Source organism: Canis lupus, chromosome 10, assembly GCF_003254725.2.
Source record: "Canis lupus dingo isolate Sandy chromosome 10, ASM325472v2, whole genome shotgun sequence".
NCBI lineage: Eukaryota > Metazoa > Chordata > Mammalia > Carnivora > Canidae > Canis > Canis lupus.
In genome coordinates this window covers 1784606-1807126 of record NC_064252.1, presented here as the reverse complement: position 1 = coordinate 1807126, position 22521 = coordinate 1784606, and the positions used below count along the sequence as shown (strand labels likewise).

At 43.1% G+C, this 22521-nt stretch overlaps 1 protein-coding gene across 34 annotated transcripts in view; it reads left to right on the top strand.

Annotated features, from left to right (window-relative positions):
* The first annotated feature begins 1041 nt into the window (after positions 1-1041).
* The window catches only part of R3HDM2 (R3H domain containing 2), a 166556-nt gene continuing 145076 nt past the window's right edge, over positions 1042-22521 (top strand). For 10 of the 34 annotated variants that reach the window (XM_035696357.2, XM_049115714.1, XM_035696361.2 and 7 more), the window contains exon 1: positions 1043-1198. The gene's annotated coding sequence lies outside the window, so the exon portion shown is untranslated. Of the gene's footprint in view, positions 1199-2493; positions 2570-22521 lie in introns of those variants that run through there. The other 24 variants (XM_049115718.1, XM_035696371.2, XM_035696369.2 and 21 more) reach the window with 5 other exon arrangements.

Below are 22521 nucleotides of genomic sequence, written 5' to 3'. Positions count from 1 at the left end.
CTTGTGACATAGTAAATATGTAATAGTCAAATTCTATCAATGTAAGACTACAGTGCTTCTTTGAGGGAGTTGGTCAGTCAATGACCCACATACATCTAATCGATAACTAAATTGATTCTGCCTCCAACGGGCCCAATGGGGGAGGCTGCAGACTCAAATGACTGGCAAGGGAAAGAACCACATCTTGGAATGGGGTGTAAGTGAGTTTAATAGGATAGACTTAAACCTGCTTTATTTATGTATGCATTTATGTATTTATTTTAAAAGATTTTATTTATTCTTGAGACACGGGGGGGGGGGGGGAGGCAGGGACACAGGCAGAGGGAGAAGCAGGCTCCCCGCAGGGTAGCCCCAGCGGGGCTCCATCCGGGACCCGGGGTCATGGGGTCACGACCTGGGCCAAAGGCGGCCGCTCACCCACCGAGCCCCGGGGCGCCCCTACACCTGCTTTAGAGAGAACTCAATTTTTTACATCTGGAAAACACGGGTGTCCGCCTCGCCCCGACCCTTGCCCGTTTATCCCACAAGCGTTTATCGCGGGGTTGCTGCCCTGCGCGGGAGGCTGTTCTGAACGCGCTCGCGCTCGCTGAATCCCGGCCTCGTCCCGGAGTCAGGAGCACGTTCGGAGCTGCGGCGACGCCGACGGTCCTGAGGGACTCACCGCGGGCTGAGGGCGCCGCGGCCCGCCTGACACACAGCGCGGGCGAGCGACGGAGCAAGCGCGCGGGGCGCAGAGAGGCGGCGGCGACGGGGCGGCGGCGGCGGCCTGGCGGGGCGCGGGGGCCTGGCGGGGCGGCGGCGGCGTCCGCCGCGGGGGAGAGGCCCCCAGGCGGCGGGGCGCGCGGGGCGCAGGGCGCGCTGACGACGACGCCGGACGTGCTGACGTAGCGCGCAGGCCGCAGCGGGGGGCGGACTCCGGGCCTTTCTTCCCCTTCTGGTCCCCCCTCCCCCTTTTCTCCCTTTCCGGGTCTGGTTCCCCCTCTTCTCCCCTCTCCCCCTTCCTTCCCAAGCCCCTTCCCCCCCCCGCCCCGGTCCCCCCTGCTCCCCCGCCCTGGGCCCCGGGGAAACCCCCGCCGAGAAGAGCCCGCCCCCAGGAGCGCGCCGCCGCCGGCCGTCGGGGCCGAGCCGCAGCCGAGCGGCCGTGGGCCCGGGCGGCGGGCGGAGACGCGGGCGCCCTCCCCGCGGCGGCCCGCGCGAGGTGAGGCCACCTCCGGGCCGGGAGGGCGGGCGGCGCGGGCGGCCCGTGGGGGGGGGGGCGTGGCGGCGGCGGCCTGGGTGCCGCCGGGGGCGGGGGGTCGGGGCCGGAACCCCGTGCGGGGCTGCCCGAGGCGCCGCCAGTGTGCGCGGGGAGCGCAGGCGAGGAGCGGGGCCGGGGGCGCGGGCGCGGGCGCGGGCGGGCGCCACCTGTGGCCTGTGCCCGGCCGGGAACTGTTGCGCCCTGCGGCGTGGGGCAGGCCCGCTCCATGTGTTTCTTGGGTCTCCGTGTTCCTTTGAGCCTTGGAAAGGTGTGTGTGTGTGTGTGTGTGTGTGTGTGTGTGTGTGTGTGTGTCGGGGGAGGGGGGGCTGGAGCCTCCCGATGCTCAGCCGGTGCCTGAGTTACTGGAGGACGCGGATCCGAGCCGGAGCGTCCAGGACGAGGTTTCCGGAGCCTAAAAGTCGGGCCTGCATCAGGCTCCTCACTCACTCTTTAGCCTCTTAAAACTCTTGGTAACTCCGCAGAATAACTATCCACTCAATGGATTGTTCTGGGATAACGAGGAGACGTGTTTTCCAGGTTTATTGAGAAATCATGGACATGTATTACCGTGTGTATTTAAGGCACGCAGCTTGATGGCTGGATTTACACATATTGTGAAATGATTATCAAAATAGGCTCAGCTAGCCTCCGTCCTCTTGTATGGTTACAATCAAAAGAAAGAAAGAAAAAGAAAATAATTTTTCCCCTTGTGATGAGAATTCTTAGGATTTACTAACAACTTTCCTAAAAATCTCATAGCAGTGGCCACCATAGTCACGTTATAGGTCACGTTCCCTACTCCTTATTTTATAACAGAAAATTCGTGCCTCTTGACCCCCTTGCAATGCCCCCTTACCTTACGCTCTGCCTCTCTAACCACAAGTCGGATCTCCTTCTGCAGCTTGGTTGGTTTTTTTAGATTCCACACAGAAGTGAGATCTACACTGTCTTTCTCTGATTCACATGCCTTTGAGGTCTATCCATGTTGTCTCAAATGGTACAATTTCCTCCTTTTTTATGGCGGACTAATATTTCATTACACACACACACACATATACACCCCACACAACTTCATCCATCCATCCATCCATCCATCCATGGACATTTAGGTTGTTTCCCTGTTTTTGCCAGTGTTAATAATGCTGCCATGAACACGGGGGTGCAGATACCTCTCAGAGTCAGTGTTTTTGTTGGTGTGGGAAAGTTTAAATTCAGATTCCAGTTGGATGAATATTCTTGTGTACATTTTTTTTCAGATAGATTTAACGGAAAGAGAGGAGCCTGAGTTCTGTCTGATTTTGGTGGGCAACATGGAGACTCGGGAAGAAGGAGGTGACAGGTTTTTACTTCAGGAATATCACACATTCCTAGCATTTTATTGTATTTTTAGATAGTCAAATTGGCACTTGAATTAGTTTTAGTGGCTCCTCTTTCTCATGCATTTTTTCCCCCTTTCTCCGTGTTTCCTTTTTTTCCCTTTGTGAAGCCTTTAGACAAAAATGATTTATTTTATTTTTAAAAATTTTATTCGGGAGAGAGAGAGTGAGAGAATGAGCAGGGAGAGCAGGAGAGGGAGAAGTAGGCTCCGCTTTGAGCAGGGAGCCCAATGCAGGGCTTGATCCTAGGACACTGGGATCATGACCTGAGCTGAAGGCAGAGGCTTGACAGACTGAGCCATCCAGGCGCCCCAAGACAAAAATGATTTAAATAGGGGTGCAGAGTGGTAGGTTAGATTAATTCAGTTAACTTTTTAGTTATATGTTTCTTCCCCCATTGCTGTTCTCCATAAGGTTGAGGGGACAGTCTGGAATATCTGATGAACTGTCAGCGAAAGTTAAATTTAATTTGAGAGTTGCAGTTCTAGCTGTCTTTGTGTCCACAGTAAGATCTATTGTAGACCTCCTCTATCTATTTATCTATCTATATCTATCTATAAAATATTTTATTTATTTATTCATGAGAGACAGGCAGAGGGAGAAGCAGGCTCCACGCAGGGAGCCCAATGTGGGAATTGATCTGGGGACTCCAAGGGTCACACCCTGGGCCCAGGGCAGGTGCCAAATCACTGAGCCACCCAGGCGTCCCAAGACCTCCACAATTTAAAACAATTTTTAAAATTTGCGTATGTAGGGATCCCTGGGTGGCACAGCAGTTTAGCACCTGCCTTTGGCCTGGGCCGCGATTCTGGAGACCCGGGATCGAGTCCCACGTTGGGCTCCCTGCATGGAGCCTGCTTCTCCCTCTGCCTGTGTCTCTGCCTCTCTCTCTCTCTCTCTGTGGCTATCGTGAATAAATAAATAAAAATCTTTAAAAAAAAATAAAAATTTGCGTATGTAAAAATAAGGTGCCTGATATTTTTTAAAGGAAAAGAGTCTAAAGGATAATAGTTTACTTGCTTTTTCAGAATAAAAACCAAAGATTTTACAATTGCCTTTAGAGCCCTAGATCTGTAACACTCTTTCCTTCCCAACATACTCCTCTGGTCTCCTGGCCCTTCCTTGAGTAACCTGGGCTCACTTCTGCCTCAGGGGCTATGTGCTTACTCCCCAGATCTTCCTGGATCACTTTTTCACTATAAAGCTGCATAGCTTTGTCCCCTCATCTCTTTCAGTTCTTTATTTAAATGGCACTCAAACAGTGACATTTCCTTGGCCATCTCAATTGCAAAACCTCCCCCCCCCCCATTTTACATAATTCCCTATCCTACTTCTCTGCTTTATTTTTCTCTCTCTACCCCTTAGCAAGGGATAGCACACTTGGGTGTGGTGTCCCCCACTAGAAAGTGAGTTTAATGGGAGTGAATAGTCTTGTTTTGTTAATTGATGTTCTCAGCCCTTAGCATAGAACTTGACGATGTGCACTGGGTGCTCAATAGTTTTCTCTTTTCCTTGTCATGATTTTTTTGATCATGGTTGGTTGTTCTTGGAGGAGTGGAATGTGCGTTGGGTGCTCAATGGTTTTCTCCTTTCCTTGTGATTTTTTGATCATGGTTGGTGTTCTTGGAGAGGTGGAATGAATTTTCACTAGGATTTTGTGAGGTACTCATTGGAAAAATTTGAGATTATTTTTGTCATTTCTTGCCACATTTCTTTTTAGATTGTATTTATTCATTCATGAGAGAGAGAGAGAGAGGCAGAGACACAGGCAGAGGGAGAAGCGGGCTCCATGCAGGGAACCTGACCAGGACTCGATCCGGGGTCTCCAGGATCACGCCCTGGGCTGAAAGCGGGGCTAAACCGCTGAGCCACCTGGGCTGCCCACCACATTTCTCTTTTTGACAGAAGTCTTGTGCTTTTAGGTCTTTGAATGAAAGCACTTCGAAGGCAGAGAGGATGGAGTATAGGGGATCTTTGGTGTTGGTGGTCCTAGAGGAAGATTGTTTTAAGATCTTATGTGACTAGAATTTTTACCTCTCGCTTTAGTCTCTTCCCTTGATGTTTGTTCACTCTTTTTTTTTTAATAAATTAATTTTTTATTGGTGTTCAATTTACCAACATACAGAATAACACCCAGTGCTCATCCCGTCAAGTGGTGTTTGTTCACTCTGATGAGACAACTCTCACCATCCTTACCTCTTTGGCCCCAGAGCACTGAATCAGGCCGGTTCCCCTTTGAATTTTTCAGTAGACCAAAGATGGTGGTTGATATTTACAGTTGGGCTGTATGGGTTATATTTTCCCCCCCATTCATGTGGAGCAAGTTGAGCTAAAAAACTTAATAGCTTTTTTCTTTTCTTTTTTTAAAGATTTTATTTATTTATTCACAAGAGACACACACACACACACAGAGGCAGAGACACAGGCAGAGGGAGAAGCAGGCTCCATGCAGGGAGCCTGATGTGGGGTCTGGGGACTCTAGGATTATGCCCTGGGCTGAAGGCGGTGCTAAACTGCTGAGCCACCTGGGCTGCCCAAGAATAGTTTTTTCTTTTTTTTTTTTTAAAATTTTTTTTTTATTTTATTTATTTATGATAGTCACACAGAGAGAGAGAGAGGCAGAGACACAGGCAGAGGGAGAAGCAGGCTCCATGCACCGGGAGCCTGATGTGGGATTCGATCCCGGGTCTCCAGGATCGTACCCTGGGCCAAAGGCAGGCGCCAAACCACTGCGCCACCCAGGGATCCCCAAGAATAGTTTTTTCTAACAGTGATGGAGTGGTTCGTTCTGGGGAACATCTGATCTTTTTTTTCACAAATCCATTTGGTGGGGGGCATTTTTAGCAACTAAATTCTATATGAAGTCTGAGGAGAAAAGGAGCAGGCCTGAATTCTGTGGCTTATCCCTTATTTATTTTTTCCTTTCTCATATCTTGATTGGCACATTTGTTACCTTCGTTGACCTTCTGGCTAGAATGGCCTAGATGAGATTTCTCTTTGTGGTAGTCCTGGCCACTGTTCTCCAGCTTAGGAAGGCAAAGGGGGGTGAGAAGGGGGTTTTAACACTTTGTGAGAATGCTGGTAGCAAAGCCTAAAGTTTTTGCTTAAACCTTTGCCAGGACAGTGGAAGCTGCCAGGCCTATTTTGAGAATGGTTTGTAGGAGGGTGGAAAAGTTGAGGGTCTTATATCTGTTGGACTGGATGTGGTTCTGATATTAGTGTAAAGAAGTAGCAGCAGCAGAAATGTATTATAGTTCTTATGTGAATAATTTCTGACATAATATGGGCAGATTAATAAATACTTCTATTATGCTTCTGTTGTCCCCTTTTTTAAATCCTTTCACAACGTTTCTAGGAAGTCTTTCTCTTGCTACAGAGATTCTTAAACATCTCTATGTCACAGTCTCACCTCTGGGAGATAACACTGAGTTCTGACAATATTTTAGTTTAGGTAATGGTTTTGAATGATGCAGTGCTTATTTCTGTGCCAGATCTCTTTGGGAACTCAAGGAAAGCTTTCAGGAAAAAGCGTATTTTGAGGAAGGGATAAAAAGCGTTGCATTTTGGTTGCATGGTCCCAGGAGGTGCAGAGGAGAGAATTTTGTGAAACTGTGTGTATGGTTTTTTGTTTTGTTTTGTTTTTTTAAGGTTTTTCTTTGCCTCCTTGTAAGACTGGATAAGGGACTCTGAGTGTCCTTGTGTGGAATGTGCTGCCAGTTTACAAGTAGGAAAAATAACCGGACTCATGGCTTGAATGTGTATGCACGAATACAGTTGGTGGGTCTAATTTTAGAGACCTTCTTCATACACAGTGGCCTCAGTATTTTCCTCCAGCTGTATCCTTCTTACTCTCTGTGTAGAAAACATTTCTACTTCATACCTTTAACAGTTCACTTAATTCCTTTCAGTGGTTGGTTAACTTTTGCCTTACCATGGTTGCTAGTTTAGCAGTGTAGCACACGTTCCATCTTTCCAATGAAGTTACTCTCTCCATTCCTTCCTAACTTTGGGTTTATTTCTGAAAATAGAGATGGAAAGATTTTTTAACATTGATCTGTTTTAACTCCTTTTTGAATTCCCTTAGATTTCCTTAGCACGTATCTGTTTTCTCACACTTAAGAGAAAATTGATGTTGAAAGCTCTTAATTAAGATAGTCCCTGGTGGTTTCATCATTTCCACTTGGGAGGTATGATAGGCAAGATCTGGGATGCTTCCTAAATTCAAGTGTTCTTTCTGCTTTTCTGCAGGGTCTCTTGTGAGTTGTTCAGTTGTTTGAGCCCATACTGGGAAAGCTCTTACAGCTTTCTCATTTTGACACTAAGTTTCCTAGAGTGTTTTCCTGTGCTTTAAAAAAAAAAAAAAAAAAAAAAAAAAAAAAAAAAAGAACTTGGATGGTTCAGTGGTTGAGAGGCTGCCTTTGGTTCAGGTCATGATCCTGGACTGGGGTCCTGGGATCAAGTCCCACATCGGGTTTCCTGCAGGGAGCCCACTTCTCTCTCTGCCTATGTGTCTTTCTGTGTCTCTTTCATGAATAAATAAAATCTTTAAAAAAAATAAGAAAAAGAACTTATCAAATTGGGAACTCCAGCTAGAGATGAGGGAAAAGGTGCAAAAGCCACAGTTAGTCATGTCTCCCAATAGTCAAAACACTTCTGGTGTTTTTAAAGAGCTCATTTTATTCTATTCCTCAGTTTCTTAACCACAAAAGCATCAAAAGTCTTTCATTCCTTTTAATTGCTTGCTTATTTGTCACACTCTGACTTTTCTAAATTGTCAAAGACTTCGATTTTTCCTGGGAAACTATTTGCAGTAATTTTTGGGGTATTTTCTTGGGGAGAAAAATGAAACTTGTTAAGTGTTCCTGTAAGGTCTCTTCCTGAGACCAGTGTTGTGATTCTTCCATTTTCCTATAGGTGTTAATAGTATGTTTTACAGCCCCCCCCCATTGAATATCTCAAAATCTTTGCAAGTAAGTGAAAGCTATATAATTTGGTACCCATACAATTACCCAGAGGTTCAGAAAGAAATCAGCTTAAGTCCTTATCCTGCAGAGCTAGAAGTGTAAAAGTAAGTGAAGCATTAGCAGGTTTTAAAAGAACTCAGTTTATTTCTAGTTGGTATTTGTTAATTGTGAGTCTGTAGTAGGAGAAAAAAATGCTGGTCAAGTTTTGGTCAACTTCTGTCTAGATCTTTTGGAGATAATTTACTCAGTCTTTTTTTTTTTTTTTTTTTTTAAAGATTTTATTTATTTATTCATGAGAGACACAGGCAGAAGCAGGCTCCATGTAGGGAGCCTGACACAGGACTTGATCCCAGGTCTCCGAGATTAGGCCCTGGGCTGAAGGCGGCACTAAGCCACTGAGCCACCTGGGCTGCCCTAGCTCTCAGTCTTTTTAAAATTATTATTATTATTTTTAAAGATTTTATTTATTCATGAGAGACACAGAGAGAGAGAGAGAGGCAGAGACACAGACAGAGGGAGAAGCAGGCTCCATGCAGGGAGCCCAATGCGGCACTTGATCCCGGGTCTCCAGGATCATGCCCTGGGCCGAAGGCAGGTGCCAAACCATTGAGCCACCCAGGGATCCCCTTAAAATTACTTTTTACCTTTTTTTTTTTTTTAATTTATTTATGATAGTCACACACAGAGAGAGAGAGAGAGAGAGAGAGAGAGGGGCAGAGACATAGGCAGAGGGAGAAGCAGGCTCCATGCATTGGGAGCCAGACGTGGGATTCGATCCTGGGTCTCCAGGATCGCGCCCTGGGCCAAAGGCAGGCACCAAACCGCTGCGCCACCCAGGGATCCCTAAAATTACTTTTTAAAAGATTTTATTTATTTATTTGAGAGAGAGAGTATGCTCGTGAGAGGATGCACAAGAGCTGGGGTGGGCGGCACCTGGGTGGCGCAGTAGTTGAGCGTCTGCCTTTGGCTCATGTGATCCCAGGATCCTGGGATCAAGTCCTGCATTGGGCTTCCCAGAGGGAGCTTGCCTCTCTCTCTGCCTATGTCTGCCTCTCTCTGTGTCTCTCATGAATAAAAAATCTTAAAAAAAAACTGGGGTGAGGAGGGGCAGAGGGAAAGGGAGAAGCCGGTTCTCCACTGTGCCGGGAGAGCCATCAGAATCAATGGGAAGAACATGATAGACCTTGGTAAGTCTCACGGACCTCTATTCATCCTTCTTTTCAGTTTTTCTGCAGCATTTGTCACTGTCGACCTCTCGGGATGTTTCATTGACACTAATTTCTTTTCCACTTGGATTCCTGGCTCTCTCCCTCTCATCTCCTAGTGTGTGTTTTCCTTAAGTTTTCTGTTGAATTCTGCTTCTCTACTTCTGGTTCTTAGACCTTAATGGCGTAAGCGTCTCTTGGAGAATTTAAGAATGTGACTTACAAAAGCTGTCTTGAGGGCTGCCCGGTGGCTCAGCCGTTTAGCGCTGCCTTCAGCCCAGGGTGTGATCCTGGGATCGAGTCCCACATCAGGCTCCCTGCAGGGAGCCTGCTTCTCCCTCTGCCTGTGTCTCTGCCTCTCTCTCTCTCTCTCTGTGTCTCTTATGAATAAATAAATAAAATCTTAAAAAAGAAAAAAAAAAGCTGTCTTGATCTGGGCCCTGCCAGCCTCTCTGACCTAACTTGTATTACATTTTCCTGTTCTTAGCATGCTGTAGCCATCGTGGCTTTTTCTGCCCCAGGCCTTCGTGCTTAAGCTTCCTTCTGCCTGAAATGTCATTCTCCCAGATTTTCCCTTGTTACATCTTATTTTTCAGGTCAGCTCAAAGGCTTCCTTTGTGTGCCTTCCCTGACCACCTATCCAAAATAATTAACCTCCTCTTTGTGCTTTATCTCAGTCTTCTGTTTCATTATCTCCACAGCACTTAACCACTATCTTATCTTGTTTTCTTGTATGTGGTCTGGTTCACACCTAGAACTTAAACCCTATGAGAACAAGGACCTTATTTATTTTACAACTACTATGTTCCTAAGGGCTACCGTAGTCACTCAGTACACATTTGTTGAATGAATGAATGAATGAATGAATGAAATGTGGATTCTTGGATCTTATCTCCAGAGATTTTGGTTTAGTAGGTTTGGGATGGAGCCTAGGAGTTTGTACTTTAACAAACCTTCCAAGTATTTCTGATGTTTCTGGTCAGTTGTCTTGGATGACATTGGTCAGGCTCATATACCCCAGTGACTTCACTTAGCATCTATTACTATAAACTTGACAACTTGCGAGTCTGTGTCTCCAGTTCAGATCTCTCGCCTGAGCTCTAGGCTCATTTCTTCAGTGGTTTCTTCAACATCTCCATTTCATTGCCATCTAGCTTCCCAGATTCAGCATGATTAAAGCAAACAATCTTCCCATGGAAATTTTTTTCCTCTAAGTTCTTTTTTCCTGTTAATGATACCACCTAGGTGCACAAGCCAAGAAACCTCAATGTTATATTTGACTCCTTACTCTTTAACGCTCAATAATTGTAAGTTATGTAGACTCTTAAGCCCTCAGTCTGTCTTGAATCTTTCTATTTCTTTCCATCAGCATTGCTACTTTCTTAGTTCCGGAGGCCATCCTCTCTCATCTGGATAACTGTGATGGGCTTTAACTGGCTTTCCTGTTCTAGTCTTGCTCCTTCTACTAATCTTTTATTTAATTCTGTACCCTTCAGCCATAAGAAGACTAAAATCTATTATTTTCTGCTGCTTATAACCTTTTAATATCTTTTTTTTTGCTCCCAGTACAAAGGTTGTGTTTTGTTTTGTTTTAACGTGGGTGTTTTAACCTCGTCTGCCTTATATTTTGCTGTCTTTGCTTTCAGGCTTACGCATCAGCTACAGATCAATTACTTGTTCTTTCACCCTTCCTGTTCTCTCACCTTGCTGCCTTGGATAAACCATTGTTTTCCCTGAATGCTTCTCTTCCCCCAAACAACAAAAACAGAAACCTTCACTGGTTTGGGTATCATGTCCTGGAACCCTTTCAAGGCATCCTAAACCTCATTTTGTCTGCCTCTTTTGAACCAGTTTCCACAAAGCTAGGTTCCCCTTTGTCTTTACCATATTTCTCTATATTCCATTCTGAGTTTCTGCTCACACTGAAGTTATATTTGCTAGGATCGTGATCTCTTCTGTGCCAAAAGAGCTCTCTAGAACATGTGATTTTTGTTTTATTCCTCTACTAACTGTAAGGAAGAGAAGGAAAGAAAGAAACTAGATGATTTGAGGTTCTATGTTCTAGATTGAGATTTTGCCAGTTGTTTTGCCTCTCCTAGCTAATGCCATCCTGAAGAGAGATCATTGAATCTTGATTTGGTCCAGAGCTATACTAAGGCCAGTAACTAAAACCCTGAACTAAGCTTTTGCCGTTCTTGCTTGTACCATCAAAGTTTTTACCTTTCCCATTATTATAGTATCTTCAACTTTATGCCCCTTTCCAGTCTTCTTATTTTCCCTTCAGAGTTACTTGGTTTAAAATTTATTCTTTGTGTTTTACTCTCCATCCTGTCAGTATTTTTGATTATGAAGTCAAAGTAGGGTTTTATACTTGCTGTATTTTCCCTTTATGGTAATGCAGAAATACTTTTTCTTTCTTTTTGAATGAATGTGATGGCTGAAAAATTACCTATTTGACTAGCAAGATAGGACTATCAAAAGAATACAAATCTGTTTGGTTTCTGTCTAGGCTTTATGAGAAGTAAAATCAGAGCCACTGCTTAAAACTCTGAATTTTTAACTCTGAAGTTCTCTGATGCTTTTCTGAGTTTAATCTCATTAATTCCACTGAACCAGTATCTTCATATATAGAATGGAGTTGATGGTCTGCTTTCTCTTAGGGTAGAGGAAGACTTACTTTTGGAGGTATCTCTTAGGGATAGGTACAGTAATACTTTTTGATACATTTATGGATTTAAAATGTGGATACTTGAGACTGAAGTTGCATTTAATAGATTCTTTTTTTTTTTTTTAAAGATTTTATTTTTTATTTATTTATAATAGTCACACAGAGAGAGAGAGAGGCAGAGACACAGGCACAGGGAGAAGCAGGCTCCATGCACCTGGAACCCGACGTGGGATTCGATCCCAGGTCTCCAGGATCGCGCCCTGGGCCAAAGGCATGCGCCAAACTGCTGCGCCACCCGGGGATCCCGCATTTAATAGATTCTTAAGCTAGCTTAATATTTTACTTCACCTGTACTTAGGTAATAATACAGAAGAGGGACACAGAGATATCTCCAGATATTAATGATGAGCACACTTTCCATGTAGCTGAGTTGTATTTATACCAGCTTGGTGGCCACAGTCAGAGAATGTTAGCCTACCTCATAGGACCGTCTGTATTAAATGTGATCAAATTACTAGTCTCTAAATAATGTTCTCCAGTGCTGTTAAATAACACAACAGCACTGAAATTAATGTTGGCTGTGAGAAAATGGTGCTTTATTTCTGTGTGCTCTATTTTCTTCCTTTTTTTCTCTTTGGAATTAACATTGCTTTTACAACTGCTTTTCTGTCTCTTGGTTGGGAAATGGTAGTTGTCTTTTCAATTTAGTGGACTGGCTGGACTCAGACATAGAATGTATTCAGATCCATAATGTGTTCTAGGCCACAAGATTCTGTTTTCTCTGTTTCATCCTGTCCTTTATTGTTGACCTGTGTTTTGCTCAATGTCCACAATAAGGGCATTCTGCCAAATGAGGCCCCTGAAAAAGATGATAGATTTTTAACGAAGAATAATTACAAGGAGGTAGGGCGGGGATGGGGAGAGGAGGGAAAAAAAAAATAGAATTCTAGGAACTCACTTGCTACTGTTTCGTTTTACCAGCCCAGCTTTTTTCACTTAACACAGATTTTTTTTTTTAATTTTTATTTATTTATGATAGTCACACACAGATAGAGAGAGAGAGGCAGAGACACAGGCAGAGGGAGAAGCAGGCTCCATGCACCGGGAGCCCGACATGGGATTCGATCCCAGGTCTCCAGGATCGCGCCCTGGGCCAAAGGCAGGCGCCAAACCGCTGCGCCACCCGGGGATCCCGACTTAACACAGATTTAATCCTGTTATTTAGCTGACTCGTGTACAACAAGCCTATTATATAGTATTAACTCAGAAATCAGAGAAACTGTGTTTATTATTAGTCTGTGTTTAAAATAAGTGTCACCTATATGTTTTCTTCTTACAGTGATTCTCTATTAGAAGATCTTTTAGCTTCTGGTCTTTCAGTGTTTTTATAATAGAAAGGGGGATCTTCAAGTGAGGTTTATAGAACTGCTTCCAAAGTAATACCTAACATCAAGAAAATTTATGAAGAGACTAACTCATTCAGATGTTATTAAGTGCCTATTTGTTAGGTATTGTGTTATATACCAAAAAAAAAAAAAAAAAAAAAAAAACCTAAAAAAAAAAAGTGACATTGTTCCTATCCTGTTTTATTATAGATTACAGAAAAATTTAGTTAACCCTTGAACAACATAGGGGTTAGGGGCCCAACCCCCTACACAGTAAAAAAAGCCAGGTTATTTATTTATTTTTAAATTATTATTTTTAATAATTTTTTATTTTATTTTTTAAAAATGTTTATTTATTTTTTTAAGATTTATTTATTTATCCATTCAGAGAGAGAGAGACAGAGACAGAGACACAGGCAGAGGGAGAAGCAGGCTCCATGCAGGGAGCCCGACATGGGACTCGATCCCAGGTTGCCAGGATCACACCCCGGACTGCAGGTGGCACTAAACCGCTGCGCCACCGGGGCTGCCCAATATTTTTTTAAAAGACTTTATTCATGAGAGATAGAGAGAGACAGAGGCAGAGGGAGATGCAGGCTCCCTGCAAAGAGCTCGATGTGAGACTCAACCCCGGGACTCTGGGATCCTGACCTGAGCCAAAGGCAGACTCCCAACTGCTGAGCCACCCAGTGTCCCTATTTTTAAATTATTTTAAGAAAGATTTTAGAGAAAAAAAAAATGAGTGGGGGGGGCGGCAGAGGGAGAAGCAGGCACCCCACTGAGCAGGGAGCCCGATGTGGTCTTGGTCCCAGGGCTTTGGGATCATGAACTGAGCTGAAGGCAGATGCTTAACTAACTGAGCTACCCAGGCACCCCTTGAAGGACTTTTTTTTTTTAAATTTTTTAATTTATTTATGATAATCACAGAGAGAGAGAGAGGCAGAGACACAGGCAGAGGGAGAAGCAGGCTCCATGCACTGGGAGCCCGATGTGGGACTCGATCCCAGGTCTCCAGGATCGCACCCTGGGCCAAAGGCAGGCGCTAAACCACTGCGCCACCCAGGGATCCCTTGAAGGACTTTTTTTTTTTTTTTTAATTAATTAATTTATTTATGATAGTCAGAGAGAGAGAGGCAGAGACACAGGCAGAGGGAGAAGCAGGCTCCATGCACTGGGAGCCCGATGTGGGATTCGATCCCGGGTCTCCAGGATTGTGCCTTGGGCCAAAGGCAGGCGCCAAACCGCTGCGCCACCCAGGGATCCTGAAGGACTTATTTTTTTAAAGATTTTTTTTTTTTTTAATTTTTATTTATTTATGATAGTCACAGAGAGAGAGAGAGAGAGAGGCAGAGACACAGGCAGAGGGAGAAGCAGGCTCCATGCACTGGGAGCCCGATGTGGGATTTGATCCCGGGTCTCCAGGATCGCGCCCTAGGCCGAAGGCAGGCGCCAAACCGCTGCGCCACCTAGGGATCCCCTATTTTTTTAAAAGGTCACTTGTGACAATTTGGGAACTAGATTGGAAAGTAGACTGGATGAGGAAGTCCAGTTTAAGGCCAGTCAAAATAATCCAGATAAGACATAGACTCTGAAGTGGTACTGCAAGTGCACAGGGATGAACAGATTCAAGAGATGTTTAGGGAGCAGAATCAGTTAGACTTGGAGGTGTGTGTGCATGCATGTATGTGCATGCACGTGCACATGCACGAAAGAGAATGAATAGTGATGAGAGGGATGAACTCTTGGATGGCTCCTAGTTTTCTGTGTTCCATACCAGGGTGGATGGTGACATTTATGAGTTAGGGAATACAGAAATTGTGTGTTTGGAAATAAAGGTGAGGTGTTTGGTTTTGGACTGATTAAATTTGAGGTTGGAGTTGGAGAGAGAATTTGGAGTTGGGAGAGACATTTGCGAGTCAACAGTATATATGCTGTAGTTGAAGTGATGAGTTCGGTCATTTAAAGATCATTTTGAAACTGAAAAGTTGAAGGCTGAGGAGAGAGCCTTGGAGAACACTGACAGTTAAAGGTGTGACGAGGGATCCCTGGGTGGCGCAGCGGTTTGGCGCCTGCCTTTGGCCCAGGGCGCGATCCTGGAGACCCGGGATCGAATCCTGCGTCGGGCTCCCGGTGCATGGAGCCTGCCTCTCCCTCTGCCTGTGTCTCTGCCTCTCTCTCTCTCACTGCATGCCTATCATAAATAAATAAAAAAAAAATTAAAAAAAAAATAAAGGTGTGACGAGTGGCAGTGGAGTCTTGGAAGAAAATTGAGGAGGTCAGGAAGGTAAATGGAAAACCAATAAAATATGTGTGATAGGACCTAGAAAACAGAGTTTGGAGGTGGAGGGAGGCAATCATGTCAAGTAGGATAGAAAAATGGTAAGGACAGAAAAGAACCTAGTGGATTTGGCACTCAGGTCATTGGTGGCATCAGTGAAAGTCAGGTCACTGGAGTAATGAGAGCAGAGGCCAAATTGTATTGGATTGGGGAAGGAGATGGGAAAATAAAGGCAAATAAGCCCTGTTTTTCAAGATGATTATAAAGAGTTGGAGACAGGATAGTAGTGAGGGATTGTGGGGTTCAAGGAAGAGTTTTGTTTGTTTGTTTTTTTAAAAAAGTTATTTATTCAGGGACTTCTGAGTGGCTCAGCAGTAGAGCCAAAGGCAGATGCTCAGTGGCTGAGCCACCCAGGCATCCCTCAAGGATGAGTTTTTTAAAATAAGAGACTTGAGCATATTTATATGTTTGGGGAATGAGCAAGATGATAGAGAGTGGTGATAATGGAGCCTGTAGAGAAGATGAAATGTGGAACAAAGGTAGAATTGTTACCTCCTTTGTTAAGATAGAAAAAGGTCAAGAAAAGGATGGGGACAAATTTTTGGTATCTGAATGAAGGAATTTGAAGGCCGTAGGGCCTTAGTATTCCTTGTGATACAGGAGATTTATCCTTTTGTGTTAGGGACCTGAGGTGTTAAAGAGGGTTGTTAAAATAGAGATCTTAGGTAAAAAATAGGAGCCTTGAGGAGAGAGCCAAATTTGAAGAGCTGTTGAGAGAATGGGAAGGATAGCTGACTAGGGGTCTTGTATGATTAGGCAGGCAAAGGGGAGGTGATGTGAGGATGGGAAGGCATTTCAAGTAGTTAGAATAGCCTGAGGATAGAGCTTGGAATATTAAAGAATATGGTATGTATGGAGATACAGCACTATTTTAAATAGCTGGAGGAGGGTGTATAGAGAGCCTGATTTTGGTAGACTTTAAGAGCTATATTAAGAAATTTGGAATATTTTGAGGCAAAGAGAAACCTCTAAAGATTTTTTTTAAGGATTTATTTATTCACTTGAGAGAGATATAGATAGGGAGAACATGTGGGCTGGGGGAGGGGCAGAGGGAGAGAATCTTCAAACAGACTCCCCACTGAGCACAGAGCCTGACATGGGGCCATCCCATAACCCATTAGATCATGACTTGAGCTGAAGCCAAGAGTCAGATGCTCAACTGACTAAGCCACCCAGGTGTCCTAGAAGATTTTAATCATAGAAATGTAATGTTTGTTTTACAAAAGTGACTCTGGTAGCAATTTAGGGAAATGTTTACAGGGGATGTAGAGTAGAGGGGGGAGACCCAGGTTAGGAAGCTGGTGTAGGGATCCCTGGGTGGCGCAGCGGTTTGGCGCCTGCCTTTGGCCCAGGGCGCGATCCTGGAGACCCGGGATCGAATCCCACATCGGACTCCCGGTGCATGGAGCCTGCTTCTCGCTCTGCTTCTCTCTCTGTCTCTCTCTCTCTCTCTGTGACTATCATGAATAAATAAATAAAATCTTAAAAAAAAAAAAAAAAAAAAGGAAGCTGGTGTAGTAGTCTGTGCAGAAGATGTTGAAATCCAGATAGACCAGGGTATGCTGGGTAAGAAAACTGCTCCCTCCCCCCCCAATAGCTTGAAACAACAGTGTATTTCTCATTTGCATTACATGTCCATCAAGGGTAGGTCAGAGGCTTTTAGTTATTCAGGGATAGAGGCTGATAGAGAAGTTACCATTAGGAACATAGTCTTTTGCTCTGTGGGAGGCAAAAAAGAGCCCTAGAGGTCTTGTCTCATTAACTAAATATAAATTCTTTGCCCAGAAAGGAAACAGAGAAGAGGGGGTAGGAGCTGAAAAGCTCAGATGGATCAAGGAGATGGTGCTAGAATTTGGAAGTTGGTTAAATGTGGGAGGAGAGGGAAGGAATTGTGAGTAAATGACTTTCAGTTTCTGTCTTGGGTGACTGAGTTAACTGAAATAAGAGAGGGTCAGGTTTTGGGAGCACCTAAATATATAAGGCAAGTATTAATAAATTTAAAGGGAGAAATCGGGGACCTTACTTACTCCACTTTCATCAAGGGATAGAACATCCAAACAGAAAATCAATAAGGAAACATTCCCTTAAGGACATGTTAGACCAGATGGACTTAACAGATATACACAGAACATTCCATCCAAAATCAACAGAAGAAACATTCTTCTCAAGTGTTCACAGAATATTCTTCAGGATAGATAATATGTTAAGCCACAGTTTTCATAAATTTAAGGAGATTGATATTAAGAACCTTTCCCATGGGCACTTGGGTGGCTCAGTGGTTGAGCCTTTTAGGTTGTGATCCTGGGGTCCTGGGATGGAGTCCTGCATCAGGCTCTCTGCCAGGAGTCTACTTCTCCCTCTGCCTATGTCTCTGTCTCTCTCTCTGTCTCTCATGAATAAATAAATAAAAATCTTAAAAAAAAAAAAAAAGAATCTTTCCCAACCACAGTGGGAAACTAGAAATCAATTACAAGAAGAAAACTGGGAAACTTATAAATATGTAAATAAATAGATGCTATTGAACAACCATTGGGACAGAGAAGAAATCCAAAGAGAAATTAAAAAAAAAAATACCCAGAGACAAATGAAAATGGAAATACAATATACTAAATACTATACCTATGGGATGCAGCAAAAGCAATTTTAAGAGGGAAGTTGATAGTGATAAATGTCTACATTAAGAAACAAGAGAGATGTCAAACAGTCCAACTTTATACCTCAAGAAACTAGAAAAAGAAGAATTAATTAAGCCCAAGGTTAGAGGAAGGAAGGAAATGAGAATCAGAACAGAAATAGAGACTAAAAAAAATAATATAAAAGATCAATGAAACAGAGAACTGGTTGTTTGAAAAGGTAAACAAAATAGATAAACCTTTAGTTAGGCCTGCCAAGAAGAAAAGAGAGAAGACTTAAAATCAGAAATGAAAGAGAAGATGTTACAACTGATACCACACACACAAAAAGAAGGATCCTAAGAGATACTACAAACAATTATATTCCAACAAATTGGACAACCTAGAAGACATGGATAAATTCCTAGAAACATATAACCTACCAAGACTGAATCATGAATAAATAGAAAATCTGAACAGACCCATTACTAGTAAAGAGACTGAACCAGTAATCAAAAACCTCCCAAGAAACAAAAATCCAGGATCAGATGGCTTCACTGGTGAATTCTGTGAAATATTTATTTATTTATTTTTATTTTATTTTTATTATTATTTTTTATTTATAATAGTCACACAGAGAGAGAGAGAGAGGCAGAGACACAGGCAGAGGGAGAAGCAGGCTCCATGCACCGGGAGCCCGACGTGGGATTCGATCCCGGGTCTCCAGGATCGCGCCCTGGGCCAAAGGCAGGCGCCAAACCCCTGCGCCACCCAGGGATCCCTCTGTGAAATATTTAAAGACGAGTTTATACCAATCTTTCTCAAACTGTTCCAAAAAATCAGAGGCAGAACTCTGATACCAAAGCCAGACAAGGGAACTATAAGAAAAGATTACAGGCCAGTATTCCCAATGAACACATATGCAAAAGTCTCAATAAAATAGTAAACTGAATTCAACAATACATTAAAAGGATCATATACTGTCATCAAGTGGGATTTATTCCAGGGATGCAAAGATGGTTCAGCATCTGCAACTCAGTGTGGTATGCCACTTTAACAGAATGATAGCTAAAAAATAATCATCTTAATAAATGCAGAAAAAGCATTTGACAAAGTTCAGCATCCATTTATGATAAAAACTCAGTAAAGTGGATATGGAAAGAATGCACCTCAACATAATGAAGGCCATATATTACAACCCCACAGCTTATACTCAACAGTGAATAACTGAAAGCTTTCTTTGCCACTTTTTAATTTAATTTAATTTTTAAAAAGATTTTATTTTAGTGAGAGTGTGAGCGAGCAGGGGGAAGAGCAGAGAAGGAACTGAATCTGAAGCAAAGTCTATACTGAGCACAGAATGTAGCATGGGGCTTGATTCCATGACTGCAAGATCATGACCTGAGCTGAAATCAGGAGTCAGATGCTTAACCAACTGTATCCCTTCTTTGCTACTTTTAGTCAACATAGTATTAGAAGTCCTAATTCCAGCAGTTGAACAAGAAAAAGAAAGAAACAGCATCCCTGCATGAAGCCTGCTTCTCTCTCTGCCTCTGTCTCTGCCTCTCCCTCTCTTGCTGTCTCTCATGAATAAATAAATAAAATTAAAAAAAAAAAGAATAAAATACCTAGGAATAAATTTAACCAAGGAGGTGAAGGACCTGTATACTGAAAACTTCTAAGACATTGATGAAAGAAACTGATTATATAAGTAAGTGGAAAGATAGATACTCTATGCTCATGGATTAGAAGACTTAATATTGTTAAAATATCCAGGCTACTCAAAGCAATCCATAGATTCAGTATAATCCCTATCCAGATTCCAATGGCATTTTTCACAGAGCTAGAACAAACAATCCTAAAATTTGTATGGAACTACAAAAGACTGAATAGACAAGTCTTGAGACAGGAAGAAAACTGGAGGCCTCATACTTACTGACTTCAAACTATATTACAAAGCTTGTGGTAATCAAAATGGTATGGTAATGCATAAAAACAGATATATAGATTGATGGAACAGAATACACAGAAACAAACCTAGGCATATATGATCAATTAATTCATGATAAAGAGGCCAAGAGGGATCCCTGGGTGGCGCAGCGGTTCGGCGCCTGCCTTTGGCCCAGGGCGCGATCCTGGAGATCCGGGATCGAATCCCACGTCGGGCTCCCGGTGCAGGTAGCCTGCTTCTCCCTCTGCCTGTGTCTCTGCCTCTCTCTCTCTCTCTGTGGTGTGACTATCATAAATAAATAAAAATTAAAAAAAAAAAAAAAAGCCAAGAATAGACAATGGGGAAAGGAAAGTCTCTTCAATAAATGGAGATTGGGTAGACTGGACAACTATCTTATGTCATACATAAAAATTGAAAAATGGAATAAAGACTTGAAAACTAGACCTGAAACCATAAAGACCTTGGCAGTAAGCTCCTTGACTTCTGTATTTGTGATGATTTTTTTGGATTTGACACCAAAAACAAAGGTAACAAAAGCAAGAATAAACAAGTAGAACTACATCAAACTAAAAAAAAGTTTTTGCATGGGGGATGCCTGGCTGGCTCAGTTAGTAGAGCACATGACTCGATCTTCAGGTCATGAGTTTGAGCCCCATGTTGGACATAGAGATTAATAATAAATGAAAAAAATAAAAAGCTCTTGCACAACAAAGGAGATTGTCAATGAAATGAACAAATGACCTGAATGGGAGAAAAAAAACTGGAAATCATATTTCCAATAAAGGGTTAATATCCTCAAATAATGAAGAATTCATACAACTCAATAGAAACAATACACTCTTATTAAAAAATGGGCAGGGGATCCCTGGGTGGCGCAGCGGTTTGGCGCCTGCCTTTGGCCCAGGGCACGATCCTGGAGACCCGGGATCGAATCCCACGTGGGGCTCCCTGCATGGAGCCTGCTTCTCCCTCTGCCTGTGTCTCTGCCTCTCTCTCTCTCTGTGACTATCATAAATAAATAAATAAATATTTAAAAAAAAAATGGGCAAAGGAACTGAATAGGCATTTTTTTAAAGCAGACATACAGATGCCCAGCAGGTACATGGAAAGGTGCCCAACATTGGTAATCATCAGGGGAATGCAAATCAAAATCACAGATATCACCTCAATGGCTATCATCAAAAAGATGAGCTAATAACTGTTGTTGAGAATGTGGAGAAAAGGGAGCTCTGAGGGGCAAAGGGAGAGAGAATCCCAAGCAGACTCTGCCCAATGCAGAGTCCGGTGTGGGGCTCAGTCGCATGACCTTGAGATCATGACCTGAGCTAAAATAAAGAGCTGGATGCTGGGATGCCTAGATGGCTCAGAGGTTGAGTGTCTGCCTTTGGCTCAGGGCGTGATCCTGTTCCGGGGATCGAGTGATCCCTGCAAGGAGCCTGCTTCTCCCTCTGTCTCTGCCTCTCTTTGTGTGTCTCATGAATAAATAAATAAAAATTAAAAAGGTTGGATACCTTAACTAACTCAGCCAACCAGGTGCCCTGATTAGAGCCACTATTTTTTTTTCGGCGCTAAACTGCTGAGCCACCCCGGCTGCCCTAGAGCCACTATCTTTAAGAGAGATCTAGGGATCCCTGGGTGGCGCAGTGGTTTAGCGCCTGCCTTTGGCCCAGGGCGCGATCCTGGAGACCCGGGATTGAATCCCATGTCGGGCTCCCAGTGCATGGAGCCTGCTTCTCCCTCTGCCTGTGTCTCTGCCTCTCTCTCTCTCTCTCTGTGACTATCATAAATAAATAAAAATTAAAAAAAAAAAGAGAGATCTGCATCCCCATGTTCATTGTAGCATTTTTAACAATAGCCATGACATGGGACATGGAAACAACCTAAGTGCCTGGCTACAGATGAACAGATAAAGAAAATGTGAAATGTATATACAATGGAGTACCATGCAGCTGTAAGTAAGGAAATCCTGCTATTTGTGACAATGTGGATGGACCTTGAGGGTATTATGCTAAGTGAAATAAGTCACAGAAAGACAAAATACTCTATGATCTCACTAATTATATGAAATCTAAAAAAAGCAAAAAACCCTCATAGACACAGAGAATAGTTTGGTGGTTGTAGGAGTGGAAGTGGGCAAAATGGGTGAAGGTGGAGAAAAGGTATAAACTTCCAGTTATATAAAAAAAAAAGTCTTGGGATTTCATGTACAGCTTGGTGGCTATAGTTAATGATACTGTATTATATATTTGAAAGTTATTAACAGTAGATCTTAACAGTTATCAGAAGAAAAACATTGTAAATATGTCTGGTGATGGATTTAACCAGACTTACTCTGATCATTTTGCACCATATATATATATAGGGAGAGTCATGTTTTACATCAGTGAACTAATAACTTATAAAAATAATAACTAATGTTATATGTCAATTATATCACTAAAAGGGGGGAGCAGGTTTGGAGTTAGAGTTGGAAGAAAGTTCACTTTTAGAAATGTGTATCAGCTAATTTTGTAAATGAATCTGGGGCTCTAAAGAGAGGCAGGGGTGTTTAGGATTTGCATCTGAAGGGAGTTCAATCAAGGATACAGTATGAGATCACCAGGGCAAACTTGTGGAGTGATGAGAGCCCCAGGAAATAGAATTTTAAGAGGCACTTCTGGCCTGATGGCTTTGGATTTGAATGTAAAGATTGACATTTTTTGGACTAAGTCAAGCCTGTGACTAGTTATTTTTTTTTTTTAAGATTTTATTTATTCATGAGAGACACATAGAGAGAGGCAGAAAC